The sequence below is a fragment of the Camelus ferus genome, chromosome 14, assembly GCF_009834535.1.
Source record: "Camelus ferus isolate YT-003-E chromosome 14, BCGSAC_Cfer_1.0, whole genome shotgun sequence".
NCBI lineage: Eukaryota > Metazoa > Chordata > Mammalia > Artiodactyla > Camelidae > Camelus > Camelus ferus.
This window is the reverse complement of record NC_045709.1, coordinates 46,608,000-46,630,469: the sequence shown is the minus strand read 5'-3', so window position 1 is coordinate 46,630,469 and position 22,470 is coordinate 46,608,000. Positions and strand designations below refer to the sequence as shown.

Genomic DNA, 22,470 nt, shown 5'->3' with positions numbered 1-22,470 from the left:
ATAATAATTGATACAGTAGAATTCTAAAAAAAAAAAAAAAGAAAGTGTATGTTGGAGTGGCAATAGACTTAATATAGTAGAGCATGTAGACTCAAAGGTCTAAAGCTACTGATAACATGGGATACATTTGCCTGTCACAGGATGAGATTTCTAGAAGCACACATGGAGCATGGATTAAGGTATTACATGTTGATTAGAGATTAAGGACCAACATCTGAAAAGAGGAAGGGAGAACATCTGATTCAGTGAAGAGAGAAGGTGAACCATGATGGAGGTCCAATAAAACTTTGTCCTGTCTCACAGGGAGTTCTAAATCATACATGGCCTGTTAGAGATTTTACTTGGTAGGTCAAAATGACATGATCTTTATTCCTTTGGGGGATCCCTTAATGGGTTGGGTTGAATGGGGAAGAGTGGTCTTTGTGAGAAATGGTTCTTGTGTTAGGACAACACTCCTTACTTAAGTCTCTCACATTTCTTCAAGTCTTATAAGCAAAGGGACTAACAGTCTTGATCTTTTCAAGGATGACTGCATAGCAAACAGCCTTGGAGGTTAAAGTGTTTTTTTTTTTTTTTCTTTTTTTCTGGAGTCGACTGACTCAAAGGCAGAAATCAGATTTGTTTGCCATCTAGTATAATAAAGACAGTGTCTCCCTTCACGGCAAAGAGTGGGCAAGTTTGCTTGCAACGCCTTATAAAATATTGGGGCTTCTGCAGTTTAGGATTCTTTTTGCTATTTATTGTATAGCATCCATCTAGGCCACCATTCAGGAGCAAGAGATACCACTCTGAATAAAGTCTTTGTCTCTGATGTAGGAGTCTTGAGTAATCATCTACATTCATGAAACCATGATGGCCTAATATTAGCTTGAAAGTAGGGTAAAATTTGCAATCCATTACAGTTCTTGAGAGTTTTTTGTGATGAGGATGGGATGCTGGCAGAGCCACGGCTTCCGAAATTGAAAATGCAAAGACTCTCCACAGGTCAGATAAGGGCATCATAAGAAGATCCACTGCGGTTTTATATCAAATGGTCTAACTCTTTTGGTGAGTGATGAGGCCTCACACTGAAAGGTAAGCATCCTATCTGTTAGTATAGGTTTAAAGGCTAAGTGAAAACAGGGAAAATTGAAATAAACTTCCCAATTCTTTTGGGTAAACACCCTGAAGTGGAACTGCTAGATCATGTGGTAGTTTTATTTTAATATTTTGAGGAACTATCATACCATATTCTCATCAACTGTGCTCTGTGATTTATCCAAAAGAATTGAAATCAGGATCTCAAAGTGATATTAGCACTCTCATGATCATTGCAGCACCATTCACAATAACCAAGATGTGGAAACATAAATGTCCATCAGCAGATGAATTGATAAAGAAACATGGCATATACATCCTACTTTCTTCACCGCTTAATCTACACAATTTAGTAAGGCAGATGGATGTTTCAATCTAACAATTCTTAGAAAAGATGATCTATTTGAGGCTGTCTCTTGTGTAAGACTGAGACAAAAGTAGTGGTGTATACAGACCAATTTTGAAAATTCAAGATCCATTTTAACTAATTCTTGGCATGACATTTCTCTCCCCTGAGAGCAAGTCCAGACCAGTCTAGTTGATATACTCATCACGTGGAACCTGACTCAAAGGGAGCCTAGGGAATTCAAACTTAATTGAAAATACTAACAAACTAAAACAATTGAAAAATCAATAGCACCAAAAAAGAAAACATAATAAATCAAGCAAATATGTACGAGATGCACATGCCAAATAATAAAAAAATTGCTCACAGAAATCAAAGGCCTAAATAAATGGAAAAATATGCTGTGTGCAATTATAATCAAATTCAGTATTGGTAAGATGTTAATGTTCCCCAATTTTATCTGTGGATTCACTGCCATCCCAATTCAAATCCCAGAAAGCTTTTTTATAGATATTGACAATCTGATACAAAAATTTATATGGAAAGGGATTAAAATAGAAACTACTTTAAAATAAAAGACCAAAATGAGTGAACTTCCACTACCCAATTCCAAGACTCAATATAAACCTACAGTAATCAAGACTTACATATTAGTAAAAACACAGAAACACTGGTCAATGGAACAGATTATAGAATTTCAAAATAGATAAACACAAATATAAAGAACTGATTTTTCGCTAAGGTACAATAGCAAATCAATGGAAAAATTGTAGTCTTTTTATCATTTTCATGCTGCTGGAAAAACCTGATGTCTATATCAAAATAATAAAATTCACATTATAGGTAACATCTGATATAAATATTAACTGAAATGGATTTTAAAACTAAATATAAATGGTATAGATATAAGATATTCATAAGGAAATATAATCAAAAACTTATGTCACCCTGGATTTGACAAAGACTTTTTAGGTATAACACCAAAACATGAACCATAAAAGAAAGTAATTAATACAGCAAACTGTATCAATAATGGTAAATTTTTCTCTGTGAAAGAAACTTTTAAGAGATGTAAAGATAAGTTACACATTAGGAGAATCATATTTGCAAATCACATCTGATAAAGAATTTGTGTCCAGAATATATAAAAGTCTCTTAAAGCTAAATAATCATAAAATAATTTTAAAATTTTCAAAATGGACAAAGATCTATACAGACATTTTATCCAAAAGTGCATGGATAGCACATATGTATATAAAAATGTCCAGCATTGTTAGTTATTAGGGAAGTGCAAAGCAAAACCAAATTCAGTTACCACTACATACTTACTAATTTGATAGAATAGTAATAAATCCTGTGGGTTCTGGTTTGAAACTACAGATATTACAGATATGAGTATGAACACCTAGATTCAGAAATATCAGATGCATATGTGTATATATTTATATAATTCTCATTGTTCAAAGGTGAAAAAACTTGAGCTACAAATAAATGATGATAGATAATGGTAGTTTTGATTATAACCCAAAGGACAAAATAGATAATAAATATGAATGAGTTCATACTAATATAAATAAATGTTTGAATAAATAAGCAGGGAAAAAAGACAACTTCTCTATAGAAAAGTTTTAATTAATAAAAATAGAAGAAATGAGATTAAATATAAATAACCATTAGAATAGCCAATGATAATTTCTGCCAGCAACATAACAGATGAATTGTAAAATTTGTAAATAAGTTTTTATAAATGATATACTTTCACAGCTTAAATGTGATTCCTCCAAAATATCTGTTGAATACTAAAGAGGAAAATGGTGACTTTGTATTGAAGAACCTTGCATACATCACCTTAAACATGGAATCAAGGTTAGTACCAGTGGTCATGAGACGTATCAATATCATGTGTCTTCTGATACATGTGTTATAAAAGGTATAGTGACTGTGAGGTATTTTCCTCCAACCAAATCCATGGCCTCTATCACAATAAATATAAGACAAACCCAAACTGAGTGACATTTTACAAGGCATCTGACAATACTCAAATGTATCAAGGTTATGATAAATAACAGACTAAAGAACTACCGCTAATTGGGGATAAAAATCTTTACCAAAAAATGCAATATATGATCTGAGATAGGATCTATAATAGAGAAAAATTATTGGTTTAAACACTGGTGAAATCAAACTATGATCAGTAGTTTCTTAGTTTTGATAGTCTTACCATAGTTATATGAAATATTAATATCAGACAATATGAAGGGAATCAATCCATATCCGAATCAACTCAATCCATATTTATTATCTATTTCTTTATATCTCTCCATCTATCTGTCATCTATCTCTAAAACATCAGTATCAAAGACTGATTTAGATCCTAGTAAAAAAAAAAAAAGCACAACCATTATTTTTCCATATGGCTACTCAAATAGGAAAATTATAATTTACAGTATTACTATATACATTTATATTCCTGAAAATTGTATTGACTGGGAGTTGGTTTTTCGTTTCTAGAGCGTTGTTTCTATTAAACTTGCATAATTCATTTTTGGCAAAACATCAATGAAAATATGTCTAATCATAGTTCCTATTTTCCCAGGTTCAGCTATCTTTTTTTAGATACCACACTATTTGTGCTTTACAGAGTCTGTAGATGTCCCTTATTTGTTTCAGAGCACTTCTTTCCAATTTCTCTGAATGGTTATGGGCAGTTTCCCTCGAGTAGGTTCTTCATAATAATTATCTATTCCTTCTACAGAGATAGTAACCACACATATATTCTAAAAAGTGCTGGATATTTTCTTACAAATTAAATTGAAACTTTATATATTGTTTGATTTGCTCTGGAGCCCTCCCTAATTTAATCCATCTTTCTTTCTGGTGTTCTCCCCAGTGTCTATGTCTTGGCTATTCTCATAAATTACAGATTATATATAGTCTTTTTTCCTAAGCAAAAATACTATATTCCAAAATTGGTAACATAATGTCTATTGCAGAGTCCCATGAAAACCAATGCTGTCATTTAATACATTCTTGGAATCTATGGCTCAGAGTATTTACAAGCTGCTTATGCATTTTATACATTATATAGGGCTGTGTAAGTATAGAATTGAATATGTACTAGCTGCTTAATATATTAACATGGATTGAGCACTTAAGTAGTGATAGTCATGTAATACCAATCTTTATTTCCAAGCATACAGTAGATAGTGGGGTTGCCATTTGGTAGCTAAGTAAGAGCAGAGTCTGGGCATAGTCTTAAAGAAGTCTTAAAGAAAATTCAAATCCACAGAAGTACTATATATGTGCTTTCCAACTAACTGATACTCTTTGTGACTTCACTACCAAGATTTCAGGAGACTATAATCTTGTAATAATTTTCAGACCTTATATTAGACTTTTTAGTGAATTTATATATAGGAAGTTTATTGAATGATTACTAAAATTAGTTTACTTGGAATAACAATGGTGAGTTAAAAGTATTCTTAGAAAACTGTTACGTTTGCTTTTTTTAGTAGGAAAGAATACATATCATGTGATCTGGAAGATATTTTTTGTTGTGAGTGTGTGTTTTACAGATTTATTGAGGTTATAATTGATATTTTTAAAACTGTGCATATTAAGGTATACAATTTGGTGAGTTTGGCCATGTACATATACTCATGAGGCCATCACCACAATCGAAGTAATAAATACATCCATCACCCCCAAAACTATCCTCCCTTAGATTTCTGTTTTTTTGTTTCTGTTTGTTTGCTTGGTTTGATTTTGTTTTGTGATAAGAATACATATCATGAGATTTACCTTTAATTTTTTTTTAAGATGCAACTTTTAAAAATAAGAATGTTGGGGGAGAGTATTGCTCAGTCGCAGAGTGCATGCTTAGCATTTGTGAGGTCCTGGGTTCAATCCCCAGTACCTTCACTAAAATAAATAAACAGGTAAACCTAATTATCTCTCCAAAGAAATAATACAACATTGTAAACCAATATATTTCAATTAAAATAATAAAAATAAGAATTGTGTATATTTAAGGTATACAAGTAATGATATTCATATATCTAGTGAAATGATTACTGTAATGAAGTGAATTAACATATCTTCCCATATACCTTCTTAGATTTTTTAGTGCACAAAGACTGTATTGTTAACTATTGATACTATGTTTTACAGAAGAATTTTATAATTGATTTATTTTGTGTAACCGTTACTTTACATCTATTGAACAACAACTCCCCATCTCCTCCTTCCCCTCATTCTCTGGAAACCACCATTCTTTTTTTCTGCATTGATGTTTCTCAGGTCAAAACTTAACTAAAGCTGCAGTAAGGGATGGTCTTCCACTGGGAAAAAAAAATGTGTATCTCCCTCTTGGCCCAAATATAAGTGGCAAAATACTTGATTTGACATTTCCTATGTATTGTATTATATTTCTCAATTTCATCTACTGTGTGTATTACAGGAAAATCTAAATGGTCTGAAGAAATACATCGTATCATTGTGTCTGCTTTCCTCATTTGGCTGCTTCAAGAATTATGTAAACTAATCCATGTTGCATGCTTAAAAGAAGGTCTGGTATATATTATATATTCAATAGATATTATGTTCTGTTTACTTCTCAGTTATAACTATCATCATGATTTTTATTGACAGATTTAAAATTGAAGTAAGGGTTTTCTGACATAAATTCTCTGATTTAGTTCCATCAAGATGATTATTTATAATAGTATTATCATTGCTATTTTCCTGATAATCCACTTCTTTTTGTCTCTTCCTTTCATTTTCAAGTTTCTAAAGGAGAGAGAGAGAAAAAGAGAGACAGAGAGACCCAGAATATTTTATTAAATGTTGATCATTAAATAAGTGTAATATGTTTCAATTCCCATTTGCAGATTCTGAGATGAGAATAATAAGAAACTGATTGGTAGGGGGAGCAAATACACGAGTTGAAACATATTATTAGAGATGTCTATTAAATATTCAACATGCAATTCTTGTCCAAGTTTGGATTCTAGGCACATATCAAAGCCACATAAAAGCATATAAATAAGATCACTTAGGAAGTTAGTATAGACAGAGAATAAAAGAATCACACAGATTGAGCTCTGACTTCCTCTAGTGTTTAAAGGCTTTAATGGGGAAGAAGACCTAGCAAATAGAACTGAGGCAAAGCAGCTAAAGGGTTAACATGGAGAGCAGGATTATCTGTTGCCCTAAAGCCAAGTGAAGAACATTTTTCAAGATGAAGAGAAAAATAAAAAGGGCTGAGAAATAGCCATTGAATTTGGAAAAACAGAAGCTGTAGATGACCTTAAAAAACATGATTCATTTATGTTTTAGAGTCAAAAGACTGACTATAATGGACTCGAGGGAGAAGGGGAAAAAGGGTTGTAAAAATTGATAGTATAGACAGTGTTAAAGATTGTAGGCAGTGAAATTGAATATACTCTTTAGTATATTTGTAAGTTCAGGTTATACAATTTGCCTATAAGCATAGCTGTTGCTATATATTTAATCATTTTGTTAATTAAAATTGTCAACTTGTAGAAAAATGAAAACATTCTTATCTAATATTTAATTGATAGCAGTCATTGTGATTAGTGCAATTATAGACTCAACTTTCATAAAGATGCTCCCAAAGAGTTTATTTACTATTAACCAGCATGGTTATCTATTATTAATCTAAGATCATTAATTTGGCATGCATATAGGGATTTATTATTGTCAATCAATACATAGAAAACACAGAACAAATGAGAAGATTCCATGGAATATATATATATATACACACACACATGTAATATATATATATATATATATATATATATATATATATATACATATATACATATAGCATATATAATTCTATTTCTGTTCTTAAGTAGCAGATACAAGTTTTTCTAATAATTATTTCTATGTCAAAAGAAAAAGACAAAGCATAAAATAATCACCCAGAGAGCATCATTTACCTCAAGAAATATATGTATTGATACTTTAAATATTTCAATTGCATTGACTTTCTTTTCATGTGTATCAATGATCACACCATATTTTATACTGATTTTAATTGGATAATATATTTATTAGAGTATTTAAATGATTTATTGATTAACCGAAAGTGCTTTCTTAAAAAATTATACTACATCATAAGATCAGACACAGAAAATAAATCACCATATAGCTTAACTGTGTTTTTCCCACAGGGTTTTCTTTTTTGAGAAATTCTGAAAAGTACATTTCTCTTTTCTGACAGGGAATAGTATTATTTTATTGTAGAGGGGAAAAAGGCTTGCTTTGAGGAAGGCAAACATCTTGGAATTCTACTGTAAACATGCATGAATCACTGCCTTTTACCATCACAGCATCCCTTACTTTATGTAACAATGGTTGCTTAAATTGCTGTGGGTGCATTACAGGTCAGATACACCCCATCACAGTAAAAATATTTCATATTCAAGAACAAAAGTATGACAAAAAGAAGAATTAGTTCACAATGCATTAGAGGTTTATGTTGTTGCTTTTGAATCATTTTTTCTTTTTGTTGAAATTGTTATTGTGAAAGACTCATACCAAATCTTGAAATTTTAAGGTATCTGTCTTTCTTTAATGATTAGCTTCATCTTAAGGCACTTTTGTGAATAAGTTGTGAATAAGTTCTTTTCACAGAACAGAATGTGTTATGTTATAATATTTGAGAAAAAGTGAAGTGGAATTTCAAAATTCTATTTAAAATTTCCTAAAGATCAAAGGAAAAAAATATAGGAATTTTAACATTAAGTACTGGACAGAAAAGTACTGAAAAGAAAAAAAACTTAAATATAAAAATAGACATTGGTCGCCTTTTATTTACAAAGTCCTTAAGTAAGCTGTCCCTAAAACAGCATTATAGAGAACAGCATACTGTATCCTTAGCAATAAAAATTTATAATTTGATGATGCCTTAATCTGATTTCAGTCATGTGAGGAGAATATAAGAGTAAAATAATCAACTTTTGTATAGCAGAGTGTGATGTGGACTAAGAAGAATAAACAATATCACATAGCTGGAGGATTAGGTAAATTAAGGTGATGCTGGAAGAATATCTATACATCATAGAGATATAAAGAGAGAAATATTCAATCAAAAGAAACTGAATGAGGAAATAAATTTCAAGAAAGCCAAAGGCAAATAAAACAGGAGTGGTATTTTTTGGATGAAACACAAAATGTAAGCATTCTGGCAGAAAAAAATATACCATATTGGAAAGTTAAATTGGTCTCCCTCAGAAAACAATCACACAAGCCCATCTGATGCTCAGATCGTTGCTACTTGGGGGGTGAGGATATAAATTATATCTTTTTATTTCTTCTTGCACAAAATATTAAAATATTTTCATCTCTGAATTCCCATACAAACTTAAAACAAATTCCAAGCGTATACTTAAAGTGCATATTCCTGCTAAAGTATTTTTCAAATTATAATTCTTTTTCTGCCTTTTACATATTGCTGATATTCGCATGTTCTATTAAACTGAATTTAGCAAGATAATATAGGTTTTTGAGGTAACTGAGGTATTAAGGAAAGATATATCTAAATGTGCATGCAATTGAAAAGGCAGTGATTATGCAGTAACAACTATTAAAATTTAGATGAAAATAGTAAAATTCAAGAAAACTATTGTTTAACACGTCTATCTCAAAAGTTAATCAAACAAAAATTTCCAAAACTGCAAAAAATGGAATGAGACTTTAAAAATTTCAATTAAGAAGGGACAAGATAAAGATATATTTAAAAGGAAAAATATGCAATCTAAGAACAGATTATCTCAAATGTTCATAAACTGTTGTACATGTGGGGAAAATATTTTTTCAGGAAAAAGGTATAAACTGTCAATGACACTATGAAGCTATGCACAAACAGCTTAGACAAAATATTAGGAGAACAAATCAAAAAATGTAAAAATATAGCATATGTGGATCGGTTTATTTTGCTAGAAAATCTTACTTTCCTTGCTATAAAATTCTGATAAGAGCCATGGTTTTTATTTTATAAATATTCACCCTTTACTGTTCTGTCATGACACTGTCTGAGCTTGCACAGTAAATGCACCAGAAAGCAATTTTTACATCAGTATGACCAGCAATAATGCAACTATACAAGTTAGAAACTACAGAGCATATGAATATTTATGGAGGTGAGATATTTCTCACCAGGGGTATTTCAGATGTGTGATATATTTTTCCTTTTTAACTATGAGAAATAGTGTCTTTCTTATTTTAACCACATGATCAAATATTCCACAATTTGGTCCTATAATTACAAAGCTGGTGATTAGTCACTTGGATCTCTATTTTACGTTATAGAAGCATCAGAAAAAAGTGATTTAAAAATAATTAAAATATCAAAATATATTTACATATATTTTCACCAGATATTAAAGAATACATTTTAATTTGTGTATTTATTATATTTGTCTAAAATTTCTATATATATATATAGCTTAGTATGATTATAAATTTTTAAATTAAAAACACCTCACAAAAATCAAGAGAGAATAAAAGCAGAGACTGAAGGAAAGTGTTTAAAAAGGCATATAACATATTTAAAAGATTAATTTACAAGCAGTGGTATGCTGGTAAATGTTTAATAACCTTCTCTAGATGGAAAAATCAAACACTGATCTGGGGCATTTGCTATTTCCACGGTAAAAATACCCCAAACAAACCAAACTGCAAGCAACCAATACAAAATTAACTGGCTCACAGAGGCTCCAGATATTTAACAATGGTCTTTCACATGCAGTAGTATAAGACAGCTCTAACATACCTTTGGAATTTACATGTTTTTAAAAATAAAATTATACTAAATATTTATACTTCAGCACTGCAATCTCAGTGTACATTTAAAGTGTAATAAAGTTGGTCCATTCAAGTTCCTCCAAGACCAGGAAGTCCTCTGATTCTGCATATTCCCTACATTCTATAAAATGTTTTAAGATATTTTTAAAAACAGATAGCACAGACATATAGTGTAACTAATTTTCATTGTTAGTTTAAAAATATGATTCACCATGAGATTATTCATAATTGTGTCATATATCTCTTCTAATTTTTTTCATATTTATGTGATTCTACTCATTAAAATTTTCACATGGGTTTGCTGGTCTGTGAAAACTGTGGCTTGATTAAATTATACTATTCAAATATAGTTAAGATCTAAATTTAGGGATTACACATGAATTCACTTACACTTGTAATTCCCTTTCCCAGTTTCTAAGATAATTGGCAGATAACCACAGAGGCAGTCAGAATATTCACCTTTTTATCACAAAGATAATAATGCCAACAGCAGTTTTAGAATCTCTTCATATCAAGTATTACATATGTTGAGCAAAAAGACTCTGTTGTCACTCCAGTATTATCTCATCAGTGCCCTTGAATTCCTCAGCAGGCATGCCATCTGCCATCAGACTTTGAGTCTTTACAATTTAAAGGTTCTAATGCAATGCAGATCTTGATCATCTTTTAGTTTAGGAGAAACCCTGTATCTGTTATCAGATAGGAAGCCAAGAATAGGATGCCTTTTGAGTAGACATTATATTCATCATAATACCAGTCTGCTAGTATCATAATACCTTTTTCAGACTTTTAAAATATTTTCAAATAATTTGCTTATTCAGTATGCAGGGTACTGTTAACTGCAAACAAGTAATGATCAATTAAATGCGTGAGGTAACCAAATTGTGGTAAAAGCTAAGACCTACATATAAATTAAGAATCAACTGATATTCAAATAAGATACGTATTTTTTTTCTAGGAGTGAAAAGATTCCCAAAACACATGTACTCTGTGTAGCAGACTCAAGAATCTGATTGACTATAAACCATCAACTCAGAAAATGCATATGCATTAAAAATTTTTACCTTACTTCACAAGAATTTTACTAAGACCCAGGATCTATCTATGAACATTAAATTAAAAACAACTGCACAGAGTTTACCACTATACTACAGATTTAGATTAAAATATTATTATCTACTTTCCCTATAATTAGGATGTATTGTCATTAGGGACAAATTAATAATTTTTACATAACATTTTGGTATGAAGACAATATGAGAAAATATTTTTTCAACTTTAAAAATTGATTTAATTTAAATTCTAATATTTTTTTAAAAATTCAATCTAATTTAGTTGATATGCTCTGAGAAAGTAATTGGTGAAGAAAAGCAGCTTAAGATAGGATGTGTTATACTGTGAAAATAACCATAAATTCCTATCCACATGTAACCATTTTCATGTAATTCTCCCTTTAACAGGAAAAATTTAGTTCCCCATTCCTAAAATCTGGTCTGGCATTGTGACTTTATTTTGGACATTAAAACATAGTGGAAGCAACATTTTACTAGATGAGCTTGGGCTATAGGAGGCCTTTCATGCCTTTGCTTTCCTCTTGTAACCTGGCTAGTCCACCATCTGAACAATAATAACAAAAGGTAATCTCCTGGAGGATGAGATACTGCAGTAAGCAGAGATGAATCATCTTAGCAGAACCATCATTGATAAGCCAGCCTCCAGATGGCCCAGCAGTGAGCCCAGCCAAGGTCAGTCATGCTTCAGAACGATCCAATTCATTCCAGCCCATCATCCAGCCTTAAAACCATGAATTAAATAAATGGTTGCTGTTCTAGATTTCGGAATTGTTTTTAACTTATTGAAAGCTAACTTTAAAGCCAAATAAAAGTAAAAACTGAAGTTTTCATTGAATCTCTTAGGAAAAAAACACATGCCCAAGTGAAATATGAGCCAGCAGGTAACTTCAATAACCACTAGCACATACTGTGTTTCTATCTCCCACACAAGTTACACCCCAATATTTTTTCCACTGGCATATTTCTTTTGGTCATATCCCTCTTTACTGCACATATCCAGGAGATATTATTTCCACAGATGCAATACTGCTCAAAACAGGGCAGGTGTCTGTATATGCTTTTTCATATAGAGATCTTGTGTACTCAGGAAGCGGAGGAAAAGAAAGGATTTTCAGTGTTTATATAAGGATTATATTTGTGAATAATCTTTGTGGATTGAATTTCAAGAAGGAAAGAAGGAAGGTAAAAAGGAAGAAGAGAGGGAAGGGAGGGAAGCCTTACTGAATCTCTCCTTCCAAACTCATCTCTTGTTGTTTTGGTAACTTTCGGTGGCAAATGGCCAGGCTGAATTTCCCAATTCCATCCCCAAATGACAGATTTGTATTTCTTTGATCTATTTATGCTGGTAAGAGGTTTATATATATTATCAATTATAGATTCTTCAAATATAAATTTAAACATTTAAATTAACTCGATAATCTCAAAAGATAATACAGCAAAGGGAAAATATATAGTCTGTGTTGTATAAATAAAGCATTTACTTCTTACATTCTGCATTTTTCACATCATGAGCTCCCCATGGATAATATGCAAGTCACTTAGTCTAAAACTTATCTGTAGTATTTTTAGAAAATAATTTTTATAATAAATGTGAAAATATAGAAACTGGTATTATACTATTTGGGAAAATATTGTTTAAAATAGTGACATGAATAAATATTTAAAATTATATAATGTAATAGCCTGGAATGCAATAAAGGAGGAGTAGAAGGCAGCCTGAAGTAAGAACAGAATGAAAAATGTAAGTAAACTGAAAGCCCCTTTGACCCACAGAGATTTGAGCATATACAAAATACAAGCAATATTATAGGTAATCTATAAGAAAATAATAGTGAGGAGTGCAGAGTAAAAGGAAAAAAAAAATGATTAAATTGGTGAAATGAAAGAATATATACCCACAGAAGAGAATGTTGGCTTGAATACTAAAAATGAACAAATTAGGCAGAAGTAGTAAGTAAAGATATAACAAAACAAAAGTGGTTTGTATTGAAGGAAGCTGTTTGCACATTATTTTCAAGGCAAATTAATGAAAATATATCAACACTTAGTCATATCCTAGAGGATACTGAGCCAACAATAAGGGAAAAGTGTTACTGTAGTGGTAGGCTGAGGTGGGCAGGTAGAACATGAAATAATTACTGGAAAAATATATGAAATAGCATCTTGGGCTTACAAGTTATAGAAAAGTTATAGAAAACTAGAACTATGGCAGACATGCATTTTTATGTACCTATTAACCAATTATTTCTTTTTTGTATTTTTTTTTCTTACTTTATAATATAGTTTGTACTAATCAGCTATACCAACTGTAAAATACTGATAAACAAGCTTGCCCTGGGTGTTGCCAGGGGAGTTTTTAATTTTAAATAGCTCATTACATACCATTAATTAGCCAATTGGTCCTTATCTTGACTAAGACTCAGAAGTGATATTTGAAGAATCACTAGAGATAAGCAGGACACTGTCCCAGTCCACCTGGAAATTAACCTGCCTTACAAAATCCATCTTGCTGACTCTGTTTCTAAATTTCTTGTTATTATTTTTTCTACAACCTTTGCACTATTTAGAGAACAAAATAAACAAAAGGACACACACTAATTATTTGTATCTTCCAATGAGGTGTAGCTATTTCTTTAAAGATATGCTTAACATTTACCATATAAATGTTCAAGATCAAGTGTTCTGATAATCATGCCCCAGACTGACTACTTTTACTTCCTTCAACTATAGAAATTTGAACTTTATGAAAAGTTGATTCAAAGTAAGAATTAAGTGATTGTTAACTAACTTTACTTCCTGGTTTGGCCAGTCAGCTTTCATTAGAAGAATATCCTGTGCAGATTTTTATTTAATCTCCCAACATATTTGATGACCAGAGAATTATACATTTTGTTAAATCAATCAAATTAATTGCATCAATTACAACATAAATATACACCAAATAGCAGTTACATTCTGAGTTGGACAAAAATCACTACAAAACACATTACATTTGAATCACATTAGTATTTTATTGGCCTTCCAAACTAGAGTGGCCCTTGCTTATTCAGATATTGTCCTGGACTGGGGAATAAATCAAGGGCAAAACTCAGTTAAATCTCTATCTCAAGTCTCTTGTGGGTGTAGCCACATGTGTGGCTATTTATGCTGCCTGATTGTAGTGAATGTATTTTTCTATGGCCCTCCTGCTAGCTGTGGTCTGACCAATTGACTATCAACTATTTGCATTGCAATTGCTTTTTAGACCAAGGACCACTTATCTACCTTTGATTTACCTTCTGTAAACCATGTAGACTATTTGGCATCTTCCAATAACTGATCATGAGAAGCGACCCCTTTGGCCATAGGATTTGGTAAATCCTGAGGGGTATCTAATGCTGGCACAAACAAAAATTAAGGCACCCATCAGCTCATATAGTCTCTGATACTCCAGTGGTCACCAACGTCATGTTTTTTGAACGCGTATTCAGTTAACAAGGGAAATTTGTGCATTCTCATTCTTTTGGGAATGGAATTTGTCATAACCCAAGACATGAAGGTTATTCCAGTTCACAATATGTTATATTCTTCCGGAATAGAGAAAGTTTCAATGAAAATTCAATGACAAGCCCTTTCAAATAGCATGTACCTTGAATCTGCATCAAATGACAGCAGTGGATGGTGATTGGCTGTCACGGGCCTTTCCCAGAGGCTCCAGTCAATGAAGTGTTTGTTACAGACATTTCTTGTAATTAGTTCTGGTTAATTAGTTCGTCAAAATTTCCCAATTGTCCCTCACCTCTGGGCAAATTGTTTTAAATTAGCTACTTGAATGGGTTTAAATAATTCTAAAGGCTCACCATTTTGCATGCTATATTGAACAGGATGAAGGACAGATTTACACTATTTTCCTTTTCCCAGTTGTTTAAAGGAATTCAGACCCCATTCAGACATGCCATGCATTTCAATAATACATTTTTTAATGAGGGTCAGGTAACATTTGTGTACCTTTCCCTCAAAATCCCCACTTTGAGAGATATTTTCACCTTTATCTGCAGTTGCACTACTACATCCTCCTAATTAAGTTAAATCAATCTCCTATTTGATTTAATTTAATTTGGTTATGTTGTCTTTTAATATTCATGAGCAGGTTTAGAAGTAATTTTTCTTTAGTTTAAACCTGGTTGGAATTCTTTGGCCTTCTTGATTTGTGTTTTTTAACAACTCTGAAATATATACACCCTTTTATTTATTTATTTTTTTGAATACCACCTCCTCCCAATGATCTATTTACTTCTCCAGCAATATGATTAGATATTTAAAATCCTCTTCCTCTAATCTCTAGATTAAAAACTGGAAGTGCTTGAGTGCTAGGCTTCATCTGGTATCCCACACAATACCACAACATCGTCTGTGCAATGCATTAACTGCAGGTTCAAAGGCAGAAGAGATCTGCAGATACCCCAGATCCAGTAAGTATTTACATCTCTGAACTTGCAATTCATTTTGGTTATTCTTTTTTTTTGAGTGCAGAGGTAATTATGTTTGTTTGTTTGTTTGTTTGTTGTTTGTTTATTCTTAGAGGAGGTACTGGGGTTTGAACCCAGGACCTCATGCATGTTAAGCATGTGCTCTAGTGCTTCAGCTATATCCTCCCCCCTGAACTTGCAATTCATTTTGGTTTTTCTTTGTTTCCAGTAAGTTCCCATATTTTTCTGCCATTTGGTCAAGAATTTCTAAAATATGTAATTATCTACTATTTCCTTTTGGAATATTTTTGTGACACTTCATGTACCACATGCTAAAATTTATGCAGCACTTAATATCATTCCTGGAAGAAACACTCTTCAGAATACAGTTTAGCAAGTGCCATTTAAAATTATGTGCATGTGCAATTAAATTTTAGGGCATTTTACAATAATGTACTTGTTTGAATTGTGAACACAGTCAAGTAGTAGAAAACATGGTCAGATATGATCAGGAAACTCTGAAAACAATGTTATCATTTATTCAGGAATTTCAAAAATGTATTCCCTGCTTTATGGCATGTACTTCTTTGCATCTTTACAAATGGAAGTCAAAGTAAAACCTAAAGCCTACGACACTTCTTTTGGAAGGTCTTCCATGATCATCAAGAGAAAAATGAAACAAATTATGTCTTCTTTACAGCAATATTGTTTCTTGTACATATAGAAGTCATCCTACACTACATGTATAAATACTCTTTTTCCTTTTTTAAATTCTTAAGCACCACGCATGGTGCTTGGCACATGAATGTATATACTTTGCACCTCTCTAGTTATAAGCCTTAGAAGATATCACATTATGAAGTATAAGAAAAGTATAGGTCCTTAAAACTATCAAAATCATATTTGCTAATGATTTTTCCATTACATATTTGCTTAGTGGTGTGCTAAAATATTGAAGAATAATTGGTCCCATATATGAAATATATTATAAAGTAGTAAAACGGCAACAATTTTTACAATATTAATTAAATTTATAAATCCCCCATAAAAGAAAAGTTGTCCCACAACTTTTAGATATTGCTGATAAATTAACATGCAAAATGCTAATGCTCTGAAATCAAGCTATACAGAATATGTGCTATTCATTGGCTTTTAAAATCTACTCAGATCTTTATTATAAATGAGGAAATACAAAATTAATTTTGTTTTAGGATATGATTTATAGCAATATGTTATTTTTCTGGTGACTAACATACACACTTTTTACTAAACAAATTGAAGAAAGAAAACTGTAGATAAAATTGTCATTTAGATAAAGTGTGTGTAATGAGTTTTTGTGTGTACTAGAAAACTGTTTTATATATGCCTGTCATAATGCTGTGTTTGCAGTTCAGGAAATATATGGCTTAAACCAAATAACTGTGTCAGCAGTTGATTACCGATCAATATGTTCACAGCACTGTTGAGTGCTGAACTATCAGAGGAAAAATTTCTGTTTCTGAGACAAATAGCATTAATGACTCAAAAACTTGTTTTATTCAAGATCTGCTTCTGTTATACTACTACTTTTGTATAAAACAGTGTAGCATATACCACATAATAAGTCTATTTTAAAATCACTGCTCATTCAAATAACTAATCATTTGTAAAAATTTATTTGATTGAACTGTTACATAAAATCCATTTAAATGTAGTTTTACATGACATCTTAAGTTACAATCATCCATCAAAGATGTAGTTTAGGATGTCATTTCTTAACAGCGTTACTTAAGATTTTATAATTTGTTAACAATTTTGAGGTTTTCAATGCCAATACAGTTGACCCTTTAACAAAGAGGGGGTTAATTTAGTATAATTATAGTCAACCCTTTGTATCTGTGGTTCCCCTGAATCCATGGATTCAAACCACGAATTGTATATTACCATAGTATTTACTATCGAAAAATATCTGTGTTTAAGTGGACCTAGGCAGTTCAAAAGCTCATTGTTCAAGGGTCAACTGTATACATAATATAGAAATTCAGTGAATTTACCAACTGGTGTAAACTGTTTCTTGTATTACATTGTATCCTTGTTGTTCAATTAGATGGGCTCCTTAAATTTTTCATGAAATGAGAACAAATTACTTTTGCAGTTTTACTCTATTGAAGTTTCATCTTAATGTTTTATGTGAATCATCATATCAATAAAACTCAAAATGCTAAATTAATTTTGGAATCATAATACATTTAAATAAATACTATCCACATTTTAATTTAAATGGCATGTACTATATTAGTAATTAAGTATTTCTTCATAAATCATTTACATCTGTGAGTATAGTTTCTTTTCCCTAATGATTTTACAGGAAAATTTCTCTTAGAACAATAGGTCTTTAATTACTGAAATTCTCTATGACTTTATATGGCTTCTTGATGATTTATAATAACCTTTTGAAATTAATAGATTATTCACTAAATCATTTGATTCTCAAAACACGTAAGAGACTTTGGAATCATTATCATAATTTTTATGAGTAGAGAAACTGGTCTGAGATGATCAATGACTTGTATAAGGCATGATAAAAGCAACAGAGACAAGATTTAAGATGTCTTCTAACTCCAAATCCTATGTATGCTCTTTTCACTAAATTTAAGTAACAAAAGTACTTGAATTTGCATTTTTGCCATAAAATGCTGCTAGAGTTAGCCTATATAAAATAAATTATACATAAATTAATGGCATGGACAACTTGAAACATTCATCTCTCATGCTTTTTTTTTTAAATTAGCATACAAAGACATAACTTTTGAGAAGGCAGTTGTGTTCAGGCATGGGGCAGGAAGCAGCGCAGTACCTGGTGTACTAAACTAAGAATATGCAGATTATGACCTTCTGAAAGAGGAGGCACAAGTACCCACACAGGGTTGACAGGTAGCTCCCTTAGCATCCAACTTCTCACTTTGGGGAAGTGAAACCACTGGGGTCATTTTAACTGAAGGCTCAGTTTCAATATATTCAACAAAGGAGGTAAAGTCACAAGATTTATTACTTACAGATTCCAGAAGGGGACAGCTGTCACAATAAGATGGAAGAAGGGCAGTCCTCTGACCCAGATCATCAGCGAGCAGGAGACAGAGAGCAGGGTTGCAAGCACCTATTGTAATAATAAAGTGGTTAGGGTTGAGGTCACTAACTTTTTGAGGATCAACTCTAAGTGGTTATTTTAAAAGGTGCCCCAAGAATAGCAAAGTGGGACCTTGCAGCAGGAATCCTAAGTTTACATTCTTACCTATATGTCCAAACTCTGGGTGTGAGCAGGGCTGTCATGCTTAGGCAGTAACTCAAAATAGCAAAATAGCTTTTTCCCCCCTCATCTCAACGGTGTATAGTAAGGATGTAAGGCTTATAAAGTATTAAAGAATGGGTGGGTTTGGTGGATGGGAAGTGTTCCTTTATCTCCAGTCCTCTGTATCTTCCATTATTTCTATCCTCTTTAGAACTGGCAAATTTCCACTGCTTTTATAGCATGTTTGAAACACTGAATTTTTTTCTCAAGGTTGTAATGGCTGAAATCTAGGACATTATCTACCTAGCTGAACCATATTACCATTCTCTTCTTAGAACCTTGTCATCTGCACTTGGGTGTGGCCATGTAAAGCAAGTAGTATCCAGGAACTTTGGGTCCTGGGTCCCAGAGAACTCTTTTTCCAAACCAGTAGAAACCTCTTTTAAGTTAACCATTGCTTTTTTAGATTTTTGAAAGCAAATATATCATTTCTGCATTCTTATGTTACTCTTCTATCACAGGTGGAATCTGGAAATGTTAATTAGGATTCACAGAGGCAATTTCTGCTTTTAGTCCTCCCACATACCTTCCCTGAGACAAGAAAACACAAAGACTAATAGTGCTGGGTTACTGGCAAGTGAGAATGGGGACTGGGTAGGAAATGGTTAAATATAAGAAGGAAAGAAAAGGAACACACTACCTCAAAGTGATTTCCAGTCATAATTTAAATGATAGAACCAATGTGTTTTAATAAATACAAGTAAAATTCTACTAAATGCATTTACTAATATTTTATTATTATTATAAAATGTGTTGGAAACATACTCAGGTCTATGTATCTTTCTGATTCTAAGTTATATATGATATATGCCAAGATGTTTATATTATTAATGGATACATGTTGTCATGAAATATGTGATTCTCGCAATTTAATCACAAATGAATGAAATTTCCCCAACAATTTCTGTTTTTATCACCTCAGATCTGTTAAATATCCGTTCACAAATTAAAGTGTCCAAAGATATTAAAACTAAAGGTTGTGCTCTGTGAGGAATTTATTAAATGATGATAATAATTTTGTGAAAATACTCAGCCAATACCATTTATAAATTGGGGTACAAGGTATAATGTAAGTAATACATCTGGATACTTATATAGAAAATAACATACATTTTACAGTCCTTAACACATTAAAACATTCATGAGTAATACGTTTATGCTAAAAGTACAAAAGATGAAAAAACAAAGAAAACATATTGAACAGTAATTTTTTGCTCAAATACAGTGTTAAAACTATGATTATGTTTAATGAGAGCAGTGAATGATTACAGATGGTAATTTCTTCAGGCTAACTACTTTGTTGCTGAGGCTTATGTTATTTGTGAATATCTGACAGCCAGAGAGGTTTCACTCATAGCCTTTGAGAATTTATGAAAACCTAGCAGAAATGGAATATACATCCTTTGCTATAAGAAACAAAGGTCCACTTATACAACAAGTATGGCTGAGTAAGAGAAACCAAATCTACCTGGAAAATCCTAAAAATAATAATGTTTTATTATTATAAAAACTGACTGCTTTATTGTTTTGAGGTCGCTTCTTCCTCAGATTAAACAGCTCAAGTTCCCAACAAAATAAAAATTTTAAATGCGTGCTTAGAAAAAGTAAAAGCACACACTCATAGTACTACAAATTTCTGTGAAATTTCATATCATCAAAGAGAAAAAGATGCTCAAGATAGAAAAAGAGGTAACTTAAATAATAATAAACATGATACTAGCCTTGGGCTTCTCATAATAAATGCAGAGTCCTCAAGAATAATAAAGTAATGCCTTAAAATTCAGATAGACAATTATTTTAAATTCAAAATCCTGTTTTCCACCAAACTATCAGTCACATGTGAAAATGATTGCGAGCTTAGTGGAAAACAGGTATTTTTGGACAATGCTTATGTTCCCGTTGGAATGTCACTTGAAGGGATGTTTAATTAGAATGTGGGAGTTAACTATGAAAGGTTAATGCACAGAATATAGAAAACAGAGGATCAAATCAGGTAGAGTAATGAAGGGCAGCCTTGATATAACAGCAGTGTTCTGGAATGAAAACAAAGAATCTAGGATGGAGGAGCATAGTAATGTACTTCTAGGAACACTATATTATAAATTTTTAAAGCATTGTTCTTGCAATATCAAGAAACATATTAAAGAGGACTGTACTTAATATAAAAATACAGAAAAATATTATAAATTTACTTCAAAATAATTTTGAATCATAAGATAATGCTTAACAAAATGAATCACTGGACAGATGGTTCTCTTCAGTGTTAAAAGAGAAATAAGGTATTGGTTACTAGTTACACAAATAAGTGTCACTTTCAAACTGTGTTACAACATCATGTACTCTATACAAATACCTTGCCTACAAAATTAAGCAGTTGTTCTTCTTGTGCATTGAGCATGACAAATTTCATTAAGGTATACCGATTAGAAAGGAAGATAACACCAAGCAATCACACTTCTAGGTATTTACCTAACTGATTTAAAACACGTCATGCAAAAAAACTGCACAGAAATCTTTATAGCAGTTTCATTCATACTTAAAAAAAAAAACAGACACAACTAAGATATTTTTGAACAGGTGAATAGATAAACAAGCTAAGGCACAGCCATACAATTAAATATCACTGAACAACAGCAACAAAAAAATTCATTCTCAAGCCATTAAAAGGCATGCATAAATATTAAATTAGTATTGCTAAGTGAACGTAACCAGTCTGTGAAGGCTCCATATGTATGATACTGGTTATAGAACATTCTATAAAAGACAAAACTATATCAAAGATAAAAATGTCATTAGTTACCATGGGGTTGCGGGTTGTTACGGGCTGAATTGTGCACTTGAAAATTCATATATTGAATTTTCACAGTACCTCAGAATATAACTGTATTTGGAGATAGGGCCTTAAAAAGGTAAATAAGTTAACATAAAGTCTTTATAGTAGGCCCTAATCCAATTTGCCTGGTGTCCTTATAGGAAGAGGAGATAAGGACAAAGAGAAACCAGGAGTGTGCACGCTCAGAGAGATGACCATTTAAAGAGGCAGCAAGAGGATGCCATCTGCGAGTCAAGGGGAGAGGCCTCAGTGGAAAGCAACCTTGCTGGGACCTTGGTCTTAGACTTCCAACCTTCAGAGTTATGAGAAAATAAATTTCCTTTTTTTAAGCCATCCTAGGCATAGCATCTTTTTATGGCAGCCTTAGCAAACTAATTAAGGGGAAGTAGGACAACACTGATTTGTTGAGGCAGAGGAAATATTTTAGAGTGGTGAAACATATGATATTGCAATGGTGGATACAGGATATTATGCCTTGTCAGAACCCATAGATCTTTATAGCATAAAAGGGAAGCTTTATGTATGCAAAT

General features: G+C 31.9%; 1 long non-coding RNA gene across 1 annotated transcript; it reads left to right on the top strand.

Moving 5' to 3' along the window:
* The first annotated feature begins 421 nt into the window (after positions 1 to 421).
* Positions 422 to 13,266, top strand: LOC116668501. Its single transcript, XR_004325602.1, has 3 exons — positions 422 to 432; positions 8,385 to 8,396; positions 13,176 to 13,266. It is a non-coding gene; the product is annotated as an uncharacterized LOC116668501 (long non-coding RNA).
* The last annotated feature ends 9,204 nt before the right edge of the window (positions 13,267 to 22,470 follow it).